General features: G+C 39.4%; 1 protein-coding gene and 1 long non-coding RNA gene across 13 annotated transcripts in view; one reads left to right on the forward strand and one right to left on the reverse strand.

Annotated features, from left to right (window-relative positions):
• Positions 1–17154, reverse strand: part of ADGRV1 (adhesion G protein-coupled receptor V1) — a 518581-nt gene that overhangs the window by 70123 nt on the left and 431304 nt on the right. The window lies entirely within an intron of this gene.
• Positions 9468–17154, forward strand: part of LOC102152204 — a 99305-nt gene continuing 91618 nt past the window's right edge. For 7 of the 12 annotated variants that reach the window (XR_005356721.1, XR_005356722.1, XR_005356727.1 and 4 more), the window contains exons 1-4: positions 9484–9682; positions 10867–10958; positions 13594–13699; positions 15753–16049. This is a non-coding gene — a long non-coding RNA (uncharacterized LOC102152204). Of the gene's footprint in view, positions 9683–10554; positions 10959–13593; positions 13700–15752; positions 16050–17154 lie in introns of all 12 variants that reach the window. The other 5 variants (XR_005356730.1, XR_005356729.1, XR_005356728.1 and 2 more) reach the window with 4 other exon arrangements.

The raw sequence follows: 17154 nt of genomic DNA on the forward strand, positions 1-17154 counted from the left end.
GGAATAGGAATTTTGTTTTTTGGACATAGAGTTTACGTTTGAGTTGATGAAAAGCTTCTGGCAATGGACAGTGGTGATGGTTGCACAACATTGTGAATGCATTTTTTGCCACTGAATTGTATACTTGAAAATGGTTGAAATGGTTAATTTTGTGTTATGTATATTTTACTACAAAAAAAAATTTTTTTAAAAGGCTATGCCAAAAAAGGCAGACTTGTGTTAAGATGGAGGTTTTTGACAGGGAGAAAAAAAAATCAAATCCTCCAAGTACTCAATTTAGATACTTAAATTAGCAAGGAGTCATTAATGTGAAAAACAAAGTAGTCTGAAAAGGTTTTAGTAAAAGAAATTAACTTGTGGAAAGGAAAAAATCAGCAAGTGGATGTGTCATTTAGTACAACTATCATTAAGAAGTCTACTTATGGGATTTTGTAGATTCCAGTGAGAATACATAAAATCTCTTTATTTTTTAGTGGAAAATATGATTTCAATGAATTTAATTGCCATTTTTAAAGAAAGTATGGTGCTGTATTATCTCTTCTCTTTGTAATTGCAGCCCTGACTTTATTGCTATGCACCAGTGACAACAATAATGGCTTTATTATGGAAATCACACCTCATTTACATGAGGCTGAAATTTATTCTGTGTTTACAATCTTCTAAAGTACTTGTTTTAATTTTACCTCACTGACCTTCTGATTCTAACAATTTGGATGTGCTACTAAAACAAACTCATCAATGTAAAACAAGGAACACAGCTGTGAAATAATGTGTAGATTTGAGATATTTATGAGGCTATTTCCAACAACAGGCATGCATTATTTTTAAGTGAGGAAAAAAAGGTAATTGAAAAAAAGATATCAAAAGGTTTTATTTCTAAATTATGGGCCTTTACTCTGAAATTAAAAGATACTTGGAGGCAGAGAAGTTTCGCTGATCTGATCCATTTCTTGGTGAGAACACATTAATTGTGTTCTTAAGCTTTTCTTAACAAGAGTTAACACTGACCCCACAATGCATGGTCACCCACCAGCGTTCTCAGCAAATAAACCTCAAGTCATAGAAGAACACAACAGGACACAGATTTCACAGAACTGCCAAATCAGCATTAGGATGCTATGGGTAGAGGAGATAAGGAATCTACAAACATTTACAACTGTATCTGGGGATAGGAGCCACAGGACTTAGGATAGGTTCCCTGTTCTCCTGATGGGCTTTAAGAGTTCTCAGATGTTTGTTCCAGCAGGCTAGACTATACATCTCTGCTCTCCACTCCCCACCAGGTTCTTCAGTTCCGTTTGCCATCCTGACTACATTTAAAATCTCCACAGTCACTTTCTTTCGATGAGTGATTTGGGACAATTTCCAAATGTGCACCTCCATCTCTCCTGAGCTCTGGAACTCCAGGCCTGGAGATCCCTAACACATCTCAGCTAAGTTCATCCAAAGCTGAATTTAGTATCCTTCTTCTCAGACTTTCTCTTCCTTCTGAGTACAACTAGTACCACCAGTCCCATAGATTGAACCCCATGCCTCCCTTCCCCTCAAATGCGGCACCACATGGGGAATGTGGGGGAGAAAGCATACACGTAAGGCTGTTGTCACAGAGCTTGGCACAAAGCACATGTTCAGTAAGCTTTACCTACTATCATCCTCATTCTCATGACCATGATGACTTTGGTCAAGTTCAGGAAATAGCGCATGGCTATACACAGCCCCTTCCTGCATATTTGAAGAGTCCCAAAATCACATAAGAAAAAAACACATTGAACTTTTTTGTACCTGAATTTCCCAAACCCATTCAGCTAAAGAACCCTTCTGTTGGGATCCCTGGGTGGCTCAGTGGTTTGGCGTCTGCCTTTGGCCCAGGGCATAATCCTGGAGTCCCGGGATCAAGTCCTGCATCAGGCTCCTTGCATGGAGCCTGCTTCTCCCTCTGCCTGTCTCTCTGCCTCTCTCTCTCTCTCTGTGTGTGTCTCTCATGAACGAATAAATAAAATCTTAAAAAAAAAAAAAGAACCCTTCCGTTTACCTGATGTAGTCTGAAGATCACGCTTGGAGGAGGGTTGCTTTCAGACTGTGGACTGTGATTTCCACCATATCCAAACCATCACTGAAAACTTCCTGACCGGTGGATTTAGACTGGACCTCTCAGTGTCTTCCATCCACTCCCACTCCCCTCCCCTTTTCTATTCTATTCTAGCCCTTCCCATCCTGCTTAAAAATGCTGCCAGTGAGTCTCACCAATGTCTTGTGACTCACAACTGTAAACTTCTACTCTAGAAGGTAATTCAAGTAGCCTGCAGGACACCTTGGACATACAGTGGGTACAGTCAACATAACTGATAGTGAAGGCCTCCACCTACCACCTTCTGGCAGGGATTTACCCTGACCCTTACTGAGATATGAAGGAAGCCAGCCTAATTTGGAAGGATCTGCACAGGTGAAAAACTGGATCTGCAGGCAGAGAAGAGAGTCAATCAATACTGGCCCAGGGTCTACTTTCCAGGTGTAAAGAGGAGGAATGTGAGCAAATTTTCAGAGGAATCTCAAGGTCTGCAGAGAACCTAAACAGCAAGTGGCACTTGGTCAACAATTGACTTAGGGCTTTCCTGGACGCCAAAGGACAGTCCAGTGTCAGGCCCACTTTGAGTGTGATTTATTGGGAATGAAAAAAAAACAGTACAAGCCTAGAATTATGGTCTCGCCTTGCAAAAGCTATATATAATTTTCAATTTGCAGACTATAATTTTGAATCTAAGGAGAATAATCAAGTTAGATGAGACATACCCACATGGACCTTGCACAAACTGTTATTAGAGTGATTCCATTTGAGCCATGTCCTTCCAAGTTGCTAGATAATACCCTACTGAGGGGAGTAAAATAGGTCTGTGATACTTAAGGAAAAGGTTCAATGGTATGTTTTCTTCTTGTGAGGAAAATGTCTCGGAACTATGGGAAGAATTATCATTGGGTTCACAGCCAACATAAGTAATTTTTAACACACCTCATAAATATTTCACAAAATGACATTATGACAAGAATTTTTAGGAGATCTTTTAAACGAGCATGAGGCCAGCCAGCTAACATCTAAGGACTGGCTTAACCTAGTTTTCTAACTACATTACCAGTTACTCAGCCGTTAAAGAGTTCAAAACACTCATCTCCAGGCATGCTCAGGCACCTAACAACAATTTCCAACACACTTAGCTTTTATAATACTATGAAAATATACAATGCATCTTTCAACCTGCCTACATCTATATTTTGAATCTTGCTATTTGGCCTCATAATTTTTGGAAATTAGGTTACTATGTATTTGGCCATGAATAGCCAGTTATGTTTTATAGATGGTTTGATAGGACATCACATAGCAGTCATTAGGATTTAACAGGCTCAAATTCAACGCTGAAGTCTTGAGTCAATTCTGACACAATGTCTCATAAAAATTAATACTAAAGATGTGTTCAAGAAAATATTTTTACAGTGTGTTAAATATGTCAGTTCTAGAATTGTTTTCTGGTAGACCCTCATTCTGGATAAATGCCAGCTGACCTCACATTTATTTCCTTTAATTCGGTTCTCTGGCTATCATATTACAAAACTGTAACACAAATTTAAAATTTTATTTTATTTTTATTTCTTTTACTATATTACTATTCTAAAAAGTCTACTTTAGTTAAATCCTTTGGATCTTCTCTGTTTTGTGCTTAATTGCGTCTTTTCTCCCTATAGCTGTAAGATTATCAGGGCATTGTCTGGTTTTAGAAATAATGTAATATATTTCACAAAAGCATTAGGGATATTACTTACTCTCTGTTTATATAGCTATATCTGTAAACTGAGAAAACTAACACCAAAACCACATATAGGGCTGTTTTCAGGAATGCACAATAATAACAGAACATAAAGTGGTATGATGTGTGTGTTATACAGAGGCTTATCATTGTTCATTGGCACAGTACCCACAGGTGTGGCTGGGAGTTTTATCCGTATGGAAGTAAACTAATATCTTATTGTTCATTACAACCTTGGACCAAGCCCTTACAGAGAAAAAAAGAGGGACCATTGTGTTAAGAAAGAAGGGCAATCACCAGATTGAATGCCATGTGTATCATTTACAAAGAAGGATGCTGTCCAAAAAACCAGTAATATCTATACTGACAATATTTATGTACTAGTGATCAAAATAATTTGATCAAAGTGAATCGTACCCACTGGTATACCATTAAAATCTTTGCATATTTGGTTGTCAATGTCATATGCAGACAGACCTTAAAATTTGTGAGACCTTAATTCCAGCTTTTTTTCTTTTTCTCGTCTTTCATTTGGAATTTAAATTGTTAATGGTTAGACTGATTTACAGGTGTCTGATATTAGTAGCAACTGTAAGATAGATGCTACCACTTAATTTTGTCCTTGGCTTAAAGCTGTATGTTTCCACTTCTTTTTCCAAGGGGGAGAGCATCGGATAAAGAAGATGTGGATATATACGGGTGAAGAGAAGTGGGAGGTACAGGCTTTCAATTTACGAGATGAGTAAGTCATGGGAATTAAAGGTACAGCACAGAGAATATAGTCAATGATACTGTAACAGTGCTGTGGGGTGACAGATGGGAGCTTTGCTTGTGGTAAGCACAGCATAATGTGTAGAGTTGCTGAATTACTATTAATTACTATACCTGAAACTACTGTAACCTTGTGTTACATACAAATAAAAAAGTTAAAAAAATTAAATTTATCTTCCTCAGGGAAAGAAAACAAATGAGAGCATTGGAATTTATTTAACTCTAGGTACCACAGTTTTGGCATTAGTAGATAAGACTAATGAGCAGCCATATCGTTTTTTGGGTTACTGTGCTTCCCAAGCTCCCAAAAGGAGCCATTTTTACTATTTGAGTCCATCTTTATTTAAAAATTATTTTGATTCCATCTTTAATAGACTAGACAGATCCTGCTACATTTTTTGTTTCTATTCATTTGTTATTATTTTTTTAAACCAGGTGGAGTTTATCTTGTTAGACTGTTTGTGAAACACATTTGTAAAAAACAATTTTTTTTCCAGGTTGGTAAAGCAGCTTTAATATAACCACAGATTGAGTGTTTATTTGCAAATACACTGACATTAAGGGGGAAACTGATGGAGAGAGAAACCACCACACTTCTTAGAAACTGTATAATTAAATGAGTATAAGGATCAAAAATTGTTCATTTCTATCACTTATTAATTTATGACCACACTGACTTACACTATCTTTTTTTTTTTTTTTTTTTTTTTTTGACTTACACTATCTTTACAGAACTGTACAATAGGGCTTTAAGTTGCTCTTCAGCGATTGCCCTTCCCTACAATCCAATTTCGACTTCTTTCTGGAGGTTGGTGCATCCTAATTATGAATCACATCATTTGCTTTCCTGAAGGTTATTGATAATAAATTTTATAATTTGCTTCTGTCAAATTCAATGAAAAGAAAAAGATGTTTTGAATATGGGCCCCTGGTAAATTACATTTTTTTTTTTTTTAAAGGCATGCACTGAGGTTGACTGAGGTTGACTGGGATTTATTCCTAAGAAAAATAGAATTGCAGGTACGAGCATGGACTCTGGAGTCTGATTACTTGCAGGCCATTTACTAGCTGTGCGACCTTGGTAAGTCACTTCACTGCTTTGGGACACAAGTTCCTCATCTGTAAAATGAGAGTAATATTAGTATCTCCCAAATAAGGTTCTCTGTATCCAGTAAGGATATAATGGTTGAAATGCAGAACACTCAATAGTTTTATGTAAATTTTGGCTATTGCTTGTTTTTCAAGAATTATGTTTTAGCAAGTATCAAAATGTATTAGGTAAAATGTGACAGATAAGAGGATGAATCACATATGGATATTCTTTCAAATACTACACACACACACACACACACCCTATAATAAAAGGCAGAAGATAAGTATTAGAAGAGAGAGACAAAGTTAAATAGAAACCCAGGGAAAGAGACAGTTACTCGCCTTGGTAGTATCACCAAGTCCTGTGAGAGGAGAAGGAATTTCAGCTGAGACTTGAAGCTGAGCTCTATCTGAGCATGTACATATTGACATTAAGGTAGTTGGTATCGGCAAAAGAGGCAAAAAAGGCATAGGCGTAAATTAGTGTAAATTAGTCCTTTTGATTGGAATTAAAGGTCAATGAAGGTGCTTAATGAAAAGAGCGTTTGTAGCGCTAGGTCAGGAAGGCATCTTGTGGGCTAGGTACAGCAATACAAAATCATTTTATAGGAAAGGCAAGCCATTTAAAATTTCTGAGAAAGAGGTGTGGCCTTATCAAAACCAAGCATCATCTCATAGGAAAGTAAATCATTTGGCAAAGAGAATGCTGCAGCCAGGGCACTGGTTAGGCAACTCCAGCTGTGGTCAAAGTGGGAAATAAGGAGAGCCTTGGGCAAGGGAAGGGCAGATGAGAGCCCCTACAAAGGAAAGAATGGGATGCACACAAAATGTTACAGAGACTCTATAGTCACACCCCCAAATCAGAAAACAATGAGAAACTTGAAATTATACAGATATTAGGACTTGATCACTGAAGATTCTAATTCTAAGTCTATAGGGAGACTCATTAAACCATAACTTAAAAAAAAAAGATGCATGCGGGATCCCTGGGTGGCGCAGCGGTTTGGCGCCTGTCTTTGGCCCAGGGCGCAATCCTGGAGACCTGGGATCGAGTCCCACGTCGGGCTCCCAGTGCATGGAGTCTGCTTCTCCCTCTGCCTGTGTCTCTGCCCCGCCCCCGCCCCCCGCCCCCGCTCTCTGTGTGTGACTATCATAAATTAAAAAAAAAAAAAAAAAAGATGTATGCATCTGAGGGTGGGGATTGGCAGAAGGAGAGAGAGAATCTCAAGCAGACTCCCCACTGAGCTCAGAGGCAGACATGGGACTCCATCTCATGATCCTAGATCATGACTTGAGCCAAAATCAAGAGTTGGACAAGCTTAACTAACTGAGCCACCCAGGGGCCTCTCATTAAACCATAATTTTCAAAGTCTGATTTCTTTTTTTAAGTAGACCTACATCCAATGTGGGGCTCGAACTCACAACCCCAAGCTCAAGAGTCACATGCTCTACTGATGGAGCCATCAGGTACCTTTCTGAAAGTCTGATTTTGAGGATCAGTCAGATCTGACAATTACTGACCTAAAAATCTATGACTGTGGAGTTAAGTTACATTGGCTTCAGGTTAGGAAAATCAGGAGATTAAAAGGAGCAAGAAAAGGAAGGAGGAGAAAGAATAATAGAGACATCAGAAGAGTAGGGGCAGGCGGAAGAGCAAAGATGATGAAAATGTACTTGAGGAGAAGATATTACTCTCAGGGAGAGGACAGGGAAGAAGTTAGGAAGAGAAGTTGGGCTCGAGCCCAGAGATTTGAAAATTACCACTATGATAATAAAAAAGGCCAAGGCAATCCCTGGAAAAGATATATACTCCAGAGTTTTGAGTCACAAGAAGAATGAAGCATGGTCTGGGATTTAGCAGGGGAAAAAAAAGTATCATAAAAACCAAGGGAGATGGGACTATTCAGTGAAGAGCAGTTACCAGTACTGATCTGTGCAGAAGAGTATAAGGATAAGGACATTAGGAGAGAAGTCAGTAGATCTGGTGTCCAGGGTTATAGGCAATGAATGAAAGAGAAGAAGCAAGATCCTGTTGAGGCTTAGCAGTGAACAGAAGGTGAAGGGTACAGGAAGTACTCTTCAAGAAGCTGGTGGGTGGGGCGCCTGGATGGCTCAGTCGGGTAAGTGTTCGACTCTTGATTTTGGCTCTGGTCATGATCTCAGGGTCATGGGATCGAGCCCTGTGTCTGCTGCACACTGGGCTTCCATGAGCCTGCTTGAGATTCTCTGCCCCTCCCTACCTACACCCTCCCCCCAAAAAAGAAGTTGGTTGGTAAAGGAGAAAGGCAGGGAAGTAACTTGATATGGCATTATGAGTAAGCTCTTTCCAGACAGTGAAAAGTGATGCTTGTTTTTAGATGAAGAGGAAAGATGTGGGGGGGGGGGGGGGGAGAAGGGGGGGTAGAGGGAGAGAGAGAGAGAGAGAGATAGAGAGACTGAACTGTGGAAAATTTAATGAAGCAAGTTCCAAGAAAAGGGAAAACAGATGAAGGGCACAATGGGGAGGGTTGCCTTCAGAGAAAATGAGTTATTTACTGCCTTACTTAAAAATGGCAGGAAAGTGGCAAAGAAGGGACACAACACAGATAAATGATCAGATAAAAATAAGGACAGCTGAGTGAGATAACATCACGTTGTTTTCATACTTTGAAGAGAGAGTGAGACTCGCATGTAATAAGCACCAAAGTTAAGCACAGTGAAATCTGTTTCAAAGATTACTTAAGAATCAATGAGAGATAATCCGAAGGATTTTTGAGAAGCAGAGGTGGCTCGGTTAGAATAAACTAGTATCCATTACAGAGCAGCACCAATTAGTTAATAAACAGGAAAGAAGTGTGTGGCATAGACTGGACTGGTGATTGGCTAATTTCTTAAGGAGGGAGGCAAGTCAGTGAAGAAATCAAAAGAGCTAGTGAGAATATTCTTGGACTATCCCATCACAGGGTCAAGGGAAGGGAGGTCACAGTGAGAATGAAGAACAAGTGGAAATAAGAAACTAGGAGAGACAGGCAGAGAGAGGTTGTGTTCAGAGAGAGATGTGGAGAGGGAAATTGTGATCCAGGAAGGAGGGCTAGCATGAGAAATGGTAGCCACAGGAAGATGAATAAGAAAAGGGCGGTATAAGCAAGAAGCATAGATTTAAAAATAGGAAAAATTGTTACCCAGGGACATAGTAACTTTATGGAAGGAAGCACAGATATTTTTGACATCCTATTAATTGGAAGGAGTGGCCTCTTGGAACTGGTTGTAAGGAAAGTGATTTTTTTTATGAGGCAGGTCATTTCACTTATGATAAGGTAACTGAAAGAGCACTTTTGTGAAAGGATCAGACCAAGTTTGTTATTGCCTTCTGGCCCAATGAAACTCAAACTTCACTTTTGATATGGTGATAATGTACTTTTCTTCTGAAAGGAAACAACTTATAAAGATGTCATTTTCAACTTCCTGAAGTTTTTCCCCCCAAAAAACTTCCTTTTTTTTTTTTTTTTTTTTTTTTTTCTGGGCTCAGGCCCCATGTGAGGCTCCACACCACAACCTCGAAATTCTGACCTGAGCCAAAATCGAGTCAACGTTTAACCGACTGAACCACCCAGGAGCCCCTCGAATGTTCTTAAGTGCAAAATCCATGCTGTGAACCCTTGGAGATGGGAGGACAGCTGGGACACCAGTCTCCTGAGAAGGGTGGGTGGCCTGGAGGGCCTGAGGGTGGGAACTAAGGACGTGGGAGGTGCCTGCATACCTTCCCATCCAGCGTGGTGACAGGAACTCCCCTCACACCCTTGGCCTTCAGGGTGAAGGGCTAGGGGCTGACTGGACCCCGCCGACCACAGTGATGACACGGGGCCCCATTGTGGGCGGAACTGTGGCGCCCCAGGGTTCCACCGTTGCCTGGTGCTAGTCTGCGTCCACAGGCAGTTGCAGGCACTCGTGCTCCTGATCTGGCTCACAGAGCCCGAACTATCCGACTCTCACCAGTACCCCAGTGTATAAAGTGTAGGTGCTCACACAGCGACAGGTCACAGGTGAGTGGGAGCTGCTCCCTGCTCCTCGGGCCACTATGGTTTATAATATGTAAATAGTTTATAATATGTAAACTATTAAGTATGGCATTATGATCACAGACATTATGCCAATTATACATTTTTAAAAGAAATTTATGGTGCAATTGCTAATTCTGTAGATTACCCATCCCCATTTCCTATTTCCCTAATTCTAGCAACTCCGTTTTCTTTTATTTCTGGATCCTATCTTTAACATTGTACCAGCTGATTAATGTGTGATCAAGCAATTATTTTGTAAGTATATATATGTTAAAGAACTGTGTAGGCATGGAGTCATAAGCTGGAACTCCCTCTAAATGATGAAAATGGCAATAAATAATACATGAAAAAGTTGCAAATTGAGAATGGCATTTACACCAAAGAATTTAGGATTTGGCTGACTACAGAGAGTCATGGTGTATTACGGGATCACCAAAATGACATCAAATGAGGTGGCTCCTAGAGCATAATGTTTTTGATGCCATAAATATCCCAAGATAAAACAGCCTTGAAAAATGATTTTTCTACTCTCTAGTAGAGTTTTATATACATTCTTTGGCAATGGTCTGACTACAAATTTGAGAGTGATACAAAAAAATCAGAAATTTTATTTTCATCAGCCAACAGCTGAATAGAAGACTTCAGTCATCTATTGATTTAAAAAATAAATGAATATACCCTGAGATCAAAGCATTAAACATGAATAACTGTTTTATGTAGTTTTCAAAGGGGAAGGAAGAAATGCCTCATTGGTAATTTTTCCAGGATAAAGAAGGGTGGGGGTGGGAGGAAGTCCTTTAAGAGAATGGAGTATGCCAGGAAAATTAAAATTTAAACTTCTTATTAATTTGCAGAGAAACTGTCAAAGAAATCTATAAAAATGCAGCCTATGTACAAAAATTATAAACAATTGGGTCAAATTGAGGAATGGCAATGGTATGCATATGTTAGTAGAAGATGCCAACTGCATTGAAGGTCAAAGAGTATGCAACATACCTAAGCAAGAATGCCACTGTGATGCTCTTAGACACTGACCATATGTATGCCACGCTGGCCATATCTTCTGCTAACACCCAACTGAAGCCTATTCACAATGTGTATCTAGATGGAAATTAACTTCAATTCCATTCTCTCTCCTCTCTGACCACCATAACTGATGAACTCAGCAAGTGAGGGTGAATTCAGCCCTGTTGTTTAAGTCCAGATTTACCAGAGATCACAGCACTTTTAGGCTGGAGTACACAGAGAGTTTATGCAGGTAAGAGTGACATTTTCCTTTTATCCTACAGTTATTACTACTGAATGATTTTAATGATGTGATCAGGTTTCACTTTTTAGATAGTTCAGTGTGGAGTGGAGACAGACAAGAATTGAGAATATCAGTCTCAACTGTCTAGGTATAAGTTGATGGGGAATATAGCCCAGGCACTACGGACTGAATTGTGTTCCTCCAAAAGTTGTATGTGGAAGCCCTAACCCTCAGTGTAATGGTTTTGCAGATGGGGACTTACAGAGTTATTAAGTCATGAGGGTGGAACCCTTGTGATGGGATTAGTGCACTTATAAAAGAGACAGGAGAGAACTATTTCTCTTCCATGTGAGGACACAGCAAGAAGATGACCATACAAGATAGGAAGAGGGCTGTGTCAGGAGCTGAAGTAACCAGCCCCCAGATGTGACTCTAGAACTGTGAGGAATAAATTTCCATTGTTTAAGCTACCCAGCCTAAGGTATTTTGTTATGGTAGCCCAAGCTGACTGATATACCGGGCATAATCATGAAGAAAAAAAAGGAAGGCATATTTGAGAGATATTTAGGAAATAAACAGGACAAAGGAGCTACATATCTGACTGTATTCCATATTAGTTACACATGAAAGAGTTGTTATGCTAATAAAAATACTAGCACATACTGAGTGCTTAGTATGGTTTAGAGAGTGTACTAAACACTTTATATGAATTAACATTGAATCCTTCAAACAGCTCTATAAAGTTAATTATTATCATTATGTCTGCACTCTATGAGAATAGTGAGGAAAACTAGGTGTGTTTAGTACTATACAGAGAGGGGGCAGTCTTTCTTGGAAATTTGAAATTGAAGGAATAATTTACCAGACCAGGTCACTTCAAATTCCTTCTGGGAAATGGAGTCTAATAGTTACTTTTATGGAACTAGTGTTTTCTAGGTTTAATAATTACATGTTATTTTTCTCAATGAAACTTTATTCATTTAAAAAAGACTTTATTTGATATATAGAGAGAATCAGAGAGAGAGAGAGCATGAGTGGGGTGAGGGGCAGAGGGAGAAGCAGACTCCCTGTTGAGCAGGGAACACGATATGGGGTTGATAGATGTGGTCTGGTCTCGGCACTCTGAGATCATGACCTGAGCCTAAGGCAGATGCTTAACTGACTGAGCCACCCAGGTGCCACGGAACTTTTTTCTAAAGTCATCTCTACATCCAACTTGTGGCTTGAACCTATGAGTCAAGAGTCACATTCTCTACCAACTGAGCCAGCCAGGTGCCCCTCAATGGAACTTTTTTTTTTTTTTTAAAGACTATTTTTAGGTAATGTCTAAACTGGGCATGGGGCTTAAATTTACAACCCTGAGATCAAGCTCTACTGACTGAACTAGTCACACGGCCCTCAATAAAACTTTTGATAACAAAATGAGAAGGGGTGAAGTACCAGTGCTAGCAGTAATGGCAGCTCTGGAGAGCATGAGAGTCACCAGTGGCTCTAATCCCAACTGTTCAAATTTAACAGCTTTAAAACTTGGACACTTTTCTAAGCTTCTCATTTCCCTGATTTTCTTGTCTGATTGCAGGAATAATAATATCTGCCTCAGCAGATTCTTGTAAAAATTGAGATAATATATATACAAAATGCTTAGCACAGTGGCTAGCATACGGTGAGCCTTAATTGTCAGTGGTGCTGAGGATAATGACTATGACCACTAGGGCATAATTCACACCTGCTACTTATATGTAGGTCAGCTCTTTACTCTTTCTTTCAACCTTATCTCATGCATGCTCATTGCTCTCTGCCCACCTAGAAAACAAATGTAAATTGAATTTAACAGTTGCATATTGAAACAGCCTCAGTAGAGCACTACCCTTGCCCTCATCAGTATCCAATGAGAATAGGTAAAAGGCAGTTCACTGAGGTAAAGATATTCAGCAAACTTGAGTTCTAGCAAGACCCAGCTTTTCTACAAATTATCAGTCCTATTTTTTTCTTTGGTTATATGTGTAAATCAGAAGTTGAAACAGAAATTTAAGTTTTCTCTCAACTCTATTATTTTATTTTAAATATTTATTTGATAGAGAGAGAGAGCACGCACAAACACAAGCAGGGAGAGCGGCAGAGGAAGAGGGAGAAACAGGCTCCCCACCAAGCAGGGAGCCCAACGCAGGGCTAGATCCCAGGACCCCAGGATCATGACCTAAGCCGAAGGCAGATGCTTAACTGACTGAGCCACCCAGGCACCCCCTCAACTCTATTATTTTATTTCTTACTTTTTATTTGGATGTCCTAAGCCTTAGGAAACTGATTCCTGATGTTATTGTTCTAAAAGTTTTTAAAAAATATTATCAAATCCTGCAGAAAACAAACATTCAGTGATTACACATCATCTTTCAGGTTCAAAGATTTCTAATTCAAGTCTTTGAAGACTGACATCCTAGATAAAAATCTAAGCAGAGGATGAGCATCTATAAGGTTTCTTTAAATGTTCTGAATTTTCTCTACCACTACTGGTAAAATGTGGGAAGACTGAACTGTGCTCACAAAGCTTTTTCAAGTTCAAGTGGAAGAGATTGTTCATTGTCTAGTGAGAAGCTCTGGGATTTTCCTTAGGTCCCCAGGCATTGTTTTTTTATTTTCTTTTCAGCAATGGAACTGGGAGTAGACTGCAAACAAGCAGCTTATTGCCAAGGACATGTGAAACCTGTTATATTGGTCATTCTGGATCCTATTCAAGCACATACTGTTACTAGGTAAGATTACTTTTACTTTGCTTTAGTGGAAGCATCAACTTTGCTTTGGGAAAAAAAATTATATTTTTTTCCATTTTTATTTATAAACCATGTCTATTTATGCAAGCAATAAAATTTGAAGTGACAATCACATACTTGACATTTTGATGTGAGAATAATAATGCTCCTAGAACCAGAGTGTTTCGGCTATTGATTGCTACATAATAAAGCACTATAGAACCTAGTGGCTTAAGATAATTTATGATTTCTCACAGTCCTACAGTCTGGACTGGGCAATTTTTCTGTTCTGTGTGGTGGCTACTCAGGCTGGAACCTACAAGAAGGCTTCTTCATTCACATGTCTGGAATCAGAGCTGGGATTCCTGAAACAACTTGCCAAGCATGTCTATTCACATGGCCACTCCACACTACTAGCTTGGGGTTCCTAACACCATGGTGGTCTCAGAGTAATTGGACTTCTGGTGGCTGACTTCCAAGAGAAAGGATGCTGAAAGTGCTAGTCCTCTTAAAAGCTAGGCCCATTATGGGACAGCTTCACTCCAATCATGTTATACTAGTCTGAGCAAGTCCAGAGCCAATCCAGATTTCAAGGGAGGGGAAAAAAGACTCCACTGCTTTATGTAAGGAGTGGCACACATGCAAAGGGAGGGGAATAACGGACGGCGGCCATCTCTAGAGAATACAACACAGACTGTACCGCATTTGCCAGGAGCTCTTTCCTTTTCTTCTTCTTCTTTTTTTTTTTTTTTTTTTTTAGATTTTATTTATTTATTTTTTGTTTTGTTTTGTGTGTTTTTTTTTTTTTTTAGATTTTATTTATTTATTCATTAAAGACACACAAGGGAGAGAGGCAGAGACACAGGTGGAGGGAGAAGCAGGCTCCATGCAGGGAGCCCGACGTGGGACTCGATCTCAGGACCCCGGGATCACACCCTGAGCCAAAGGGAGATGCTCAACTGCGGAGCCACCTGGGTGTCCCTCCTTTCTTCTTTTTCCTTTGGATTTCACTGAGTTTCTTGAAATTCTTTTTGAAATTTTCAAAATGTCCAGAGAGAAAAAGCCACTCAACTTTAGGGTATAAGGGACGACACATCATATATTAATTATAACAAGTTTCTAATGATTTTTCATAATTTCGATGCAATATTTATTTATTTTAAATATTTTATTTATTTGTTCATGAGATACACACACACACACACACACAGAGACAGAGACAGAGACACAGGCAGAGGGGGAAGCAGGCTCCTTGCAAAGAGCCCGATGTGGGACTTGAAACCGGATCCTAGGATCATGCCCTGAGCCGAAGGCAGATGCTCAACCCCTGAGCCACCCAGGTGTCCCACATATAGTGATCACTCTAAATATGAGGAAATGGAGCCTCAGAAAAAAATAAGCATCTATCCTCGAATATGCTCCCAAGTAGAGAAGTGGTCATTATAGTATCAGAGATTCCACACACCTCGGATTTATGCTTATCCATAGGTAGCTGGACCAAGCCACCTTTATGTTTTTATACAACATACTGAAACATATGTGTGGGATTTCATAAGAAAGAGATTTGTAATCACCTACTTCCTCTTTTTATTCAAATTAATTTTCCTTCCCTGATCCATGAATCATTCCTCACATAGGAATTGGATGATGATTCAGAAAGAACCAGTAAATTCTAATGAGCCTAAAAGGAGAGAAAAGCTTATCATTGCCAGAGATCAAAACCAAACCCTAAAATTATAGGCTTTGTTTAAAATGCTGTTTCAGACACTGAAATCTAGTTCAGGGAACATACCTTTTTCCTGACTCATTCTCACTGCACACTCACCCCACTGAAGGGAGGAGGAGGCCAGTGAATCTCATTAGGAGCCACTGACCTTCGAAAATGTGGTTCACAGCAGTCTGGCAGCGACAGGGCCATAGAATGCCAGGCTGTAATCACTGCCCCAGACCACACTCGGAAAAGGAAGGGGTTGACAGTGGCCATCTTTGGGAGACTTTAGCACAAGAGTGTATTTTATTTACTGGCAGCACCTTTTCTGTCTCTTCTTCCCCTTAGATTTCATTGTTTATCTGAACTCTGAAATTAAAGTCTGGCAGGAGTAAAAAAAGTCACTCAAAATACAGAGGGCAAAGGGACTGGTCATAACCAAATGCAGCAGTGTTGATACAAAATTGCTCCTGTTGTCAGACACATCTAACCTGCATAAGAGTGATTAGTTTGGAGAAAAGTTCTGTAGAGATATAGAAGATTCCAGGCCTAATGAAATGATTGATGCAAGCTTTTCAGTTATTCAAAGAGGTCTGATGCTGGAATTAACTAATCACATCTATTTACCAAACCTAAAACTCAAAGGTAAGTAAATAATCATAATCATTCCAGTTACCTAAACACAAAACCCATCTTGGCTATAAGGAAACTACAAACTGACCCTTCCTTCTCATTGTTAAAAGTGATTTATAAACAACAACAACAACAAAAAACCCTTGGTAGTGTATGACCCCAAATACTCAAAATTTAAGCATAATTTGTAAGACTAGAAAACTGTGCTTTTTATAAGAAAAGGAGATTTACTTTCAGTTCTTGATTCATTATGTATCTATTTCTCATGATACTATCTATCTAAAAATGCTCATCCAGTTAAAAAAATGCAGGGCAAAATATAACTAAATTATAAACCATCTAAGCTGCCTTAGGAAAAAAAGGAACTGCAGGACTAAGTGGGATATACTTGAGACTAATTAGAACTTCCCTCTCAGGTACTAAGTGTACATGGGGTGTGAAAAGTGCAGGTTTCTCAGAGGAAAGCGAAGAAGAGACTACATGTTGCCTCTGAAGCTTAGGTTTGCAGAGAGCTTAGTGGTGTGTGCTTGGATGGTGGCATCTGAACTCCGAAGCTGGGTTGGTGCCACTTACAACAATAAGAATATTAGAAGTGAAGAAAAGGTGCTCATTCTCCAGTTTTTCAAAAATACAGACATGAGAACTTTCAAAATGTGCTTAATATTTTGCTAATATACTGGCCTTTTCAGCATTCTCTCCCCACTCCTCTTGTACAATGTAGATATTTATTTCATGTGTAACTCTGTCCATTTTCTTTCAATTCTGAAAAATTCTCAACCATTACTTCTTCAAATCTTTTTCTCCATTCCCTATATTCTTTTCTTTTGGCTGTCTCTTCTCATACTTCCTTAGTTTTCATATTTTCTCTTTTCTGTATGTTACCTTGGTAAATTTCTCAATTCTAGCATCAGATTCTAATTCATTCCTCGTCACAGCTTCTCATTTAGGGCTTATCTCAAATATTAAGATCTTTGTTTTTTTTAAAGATTTTATTTATTCATTCATGAGAGACACACAGAGAGAGAGAGAGAGAGGCAGAGACACAGGTAGAGGGAGAAGCAGGCTCCATGCAGGGAGCCCGACGTGTGACTCCATCCGGGGTCTCTAGGATCAGGCC

This window comes from Canis lupus, chromosome 3, assembly GCF_011100685.1.
Source record: "Canis lupus familiaris isolate Mischka breed German Shepherd chromosome 3, alternate assembly UU_Cfam_GSD_1.0, whole genome shotgun sequence".
NCBI classification, from domain to species: Eukaryota; Metazoa; Chordata; class Mammalia; order Carnivora; family Canidae; genus Canis; species Canis lupus.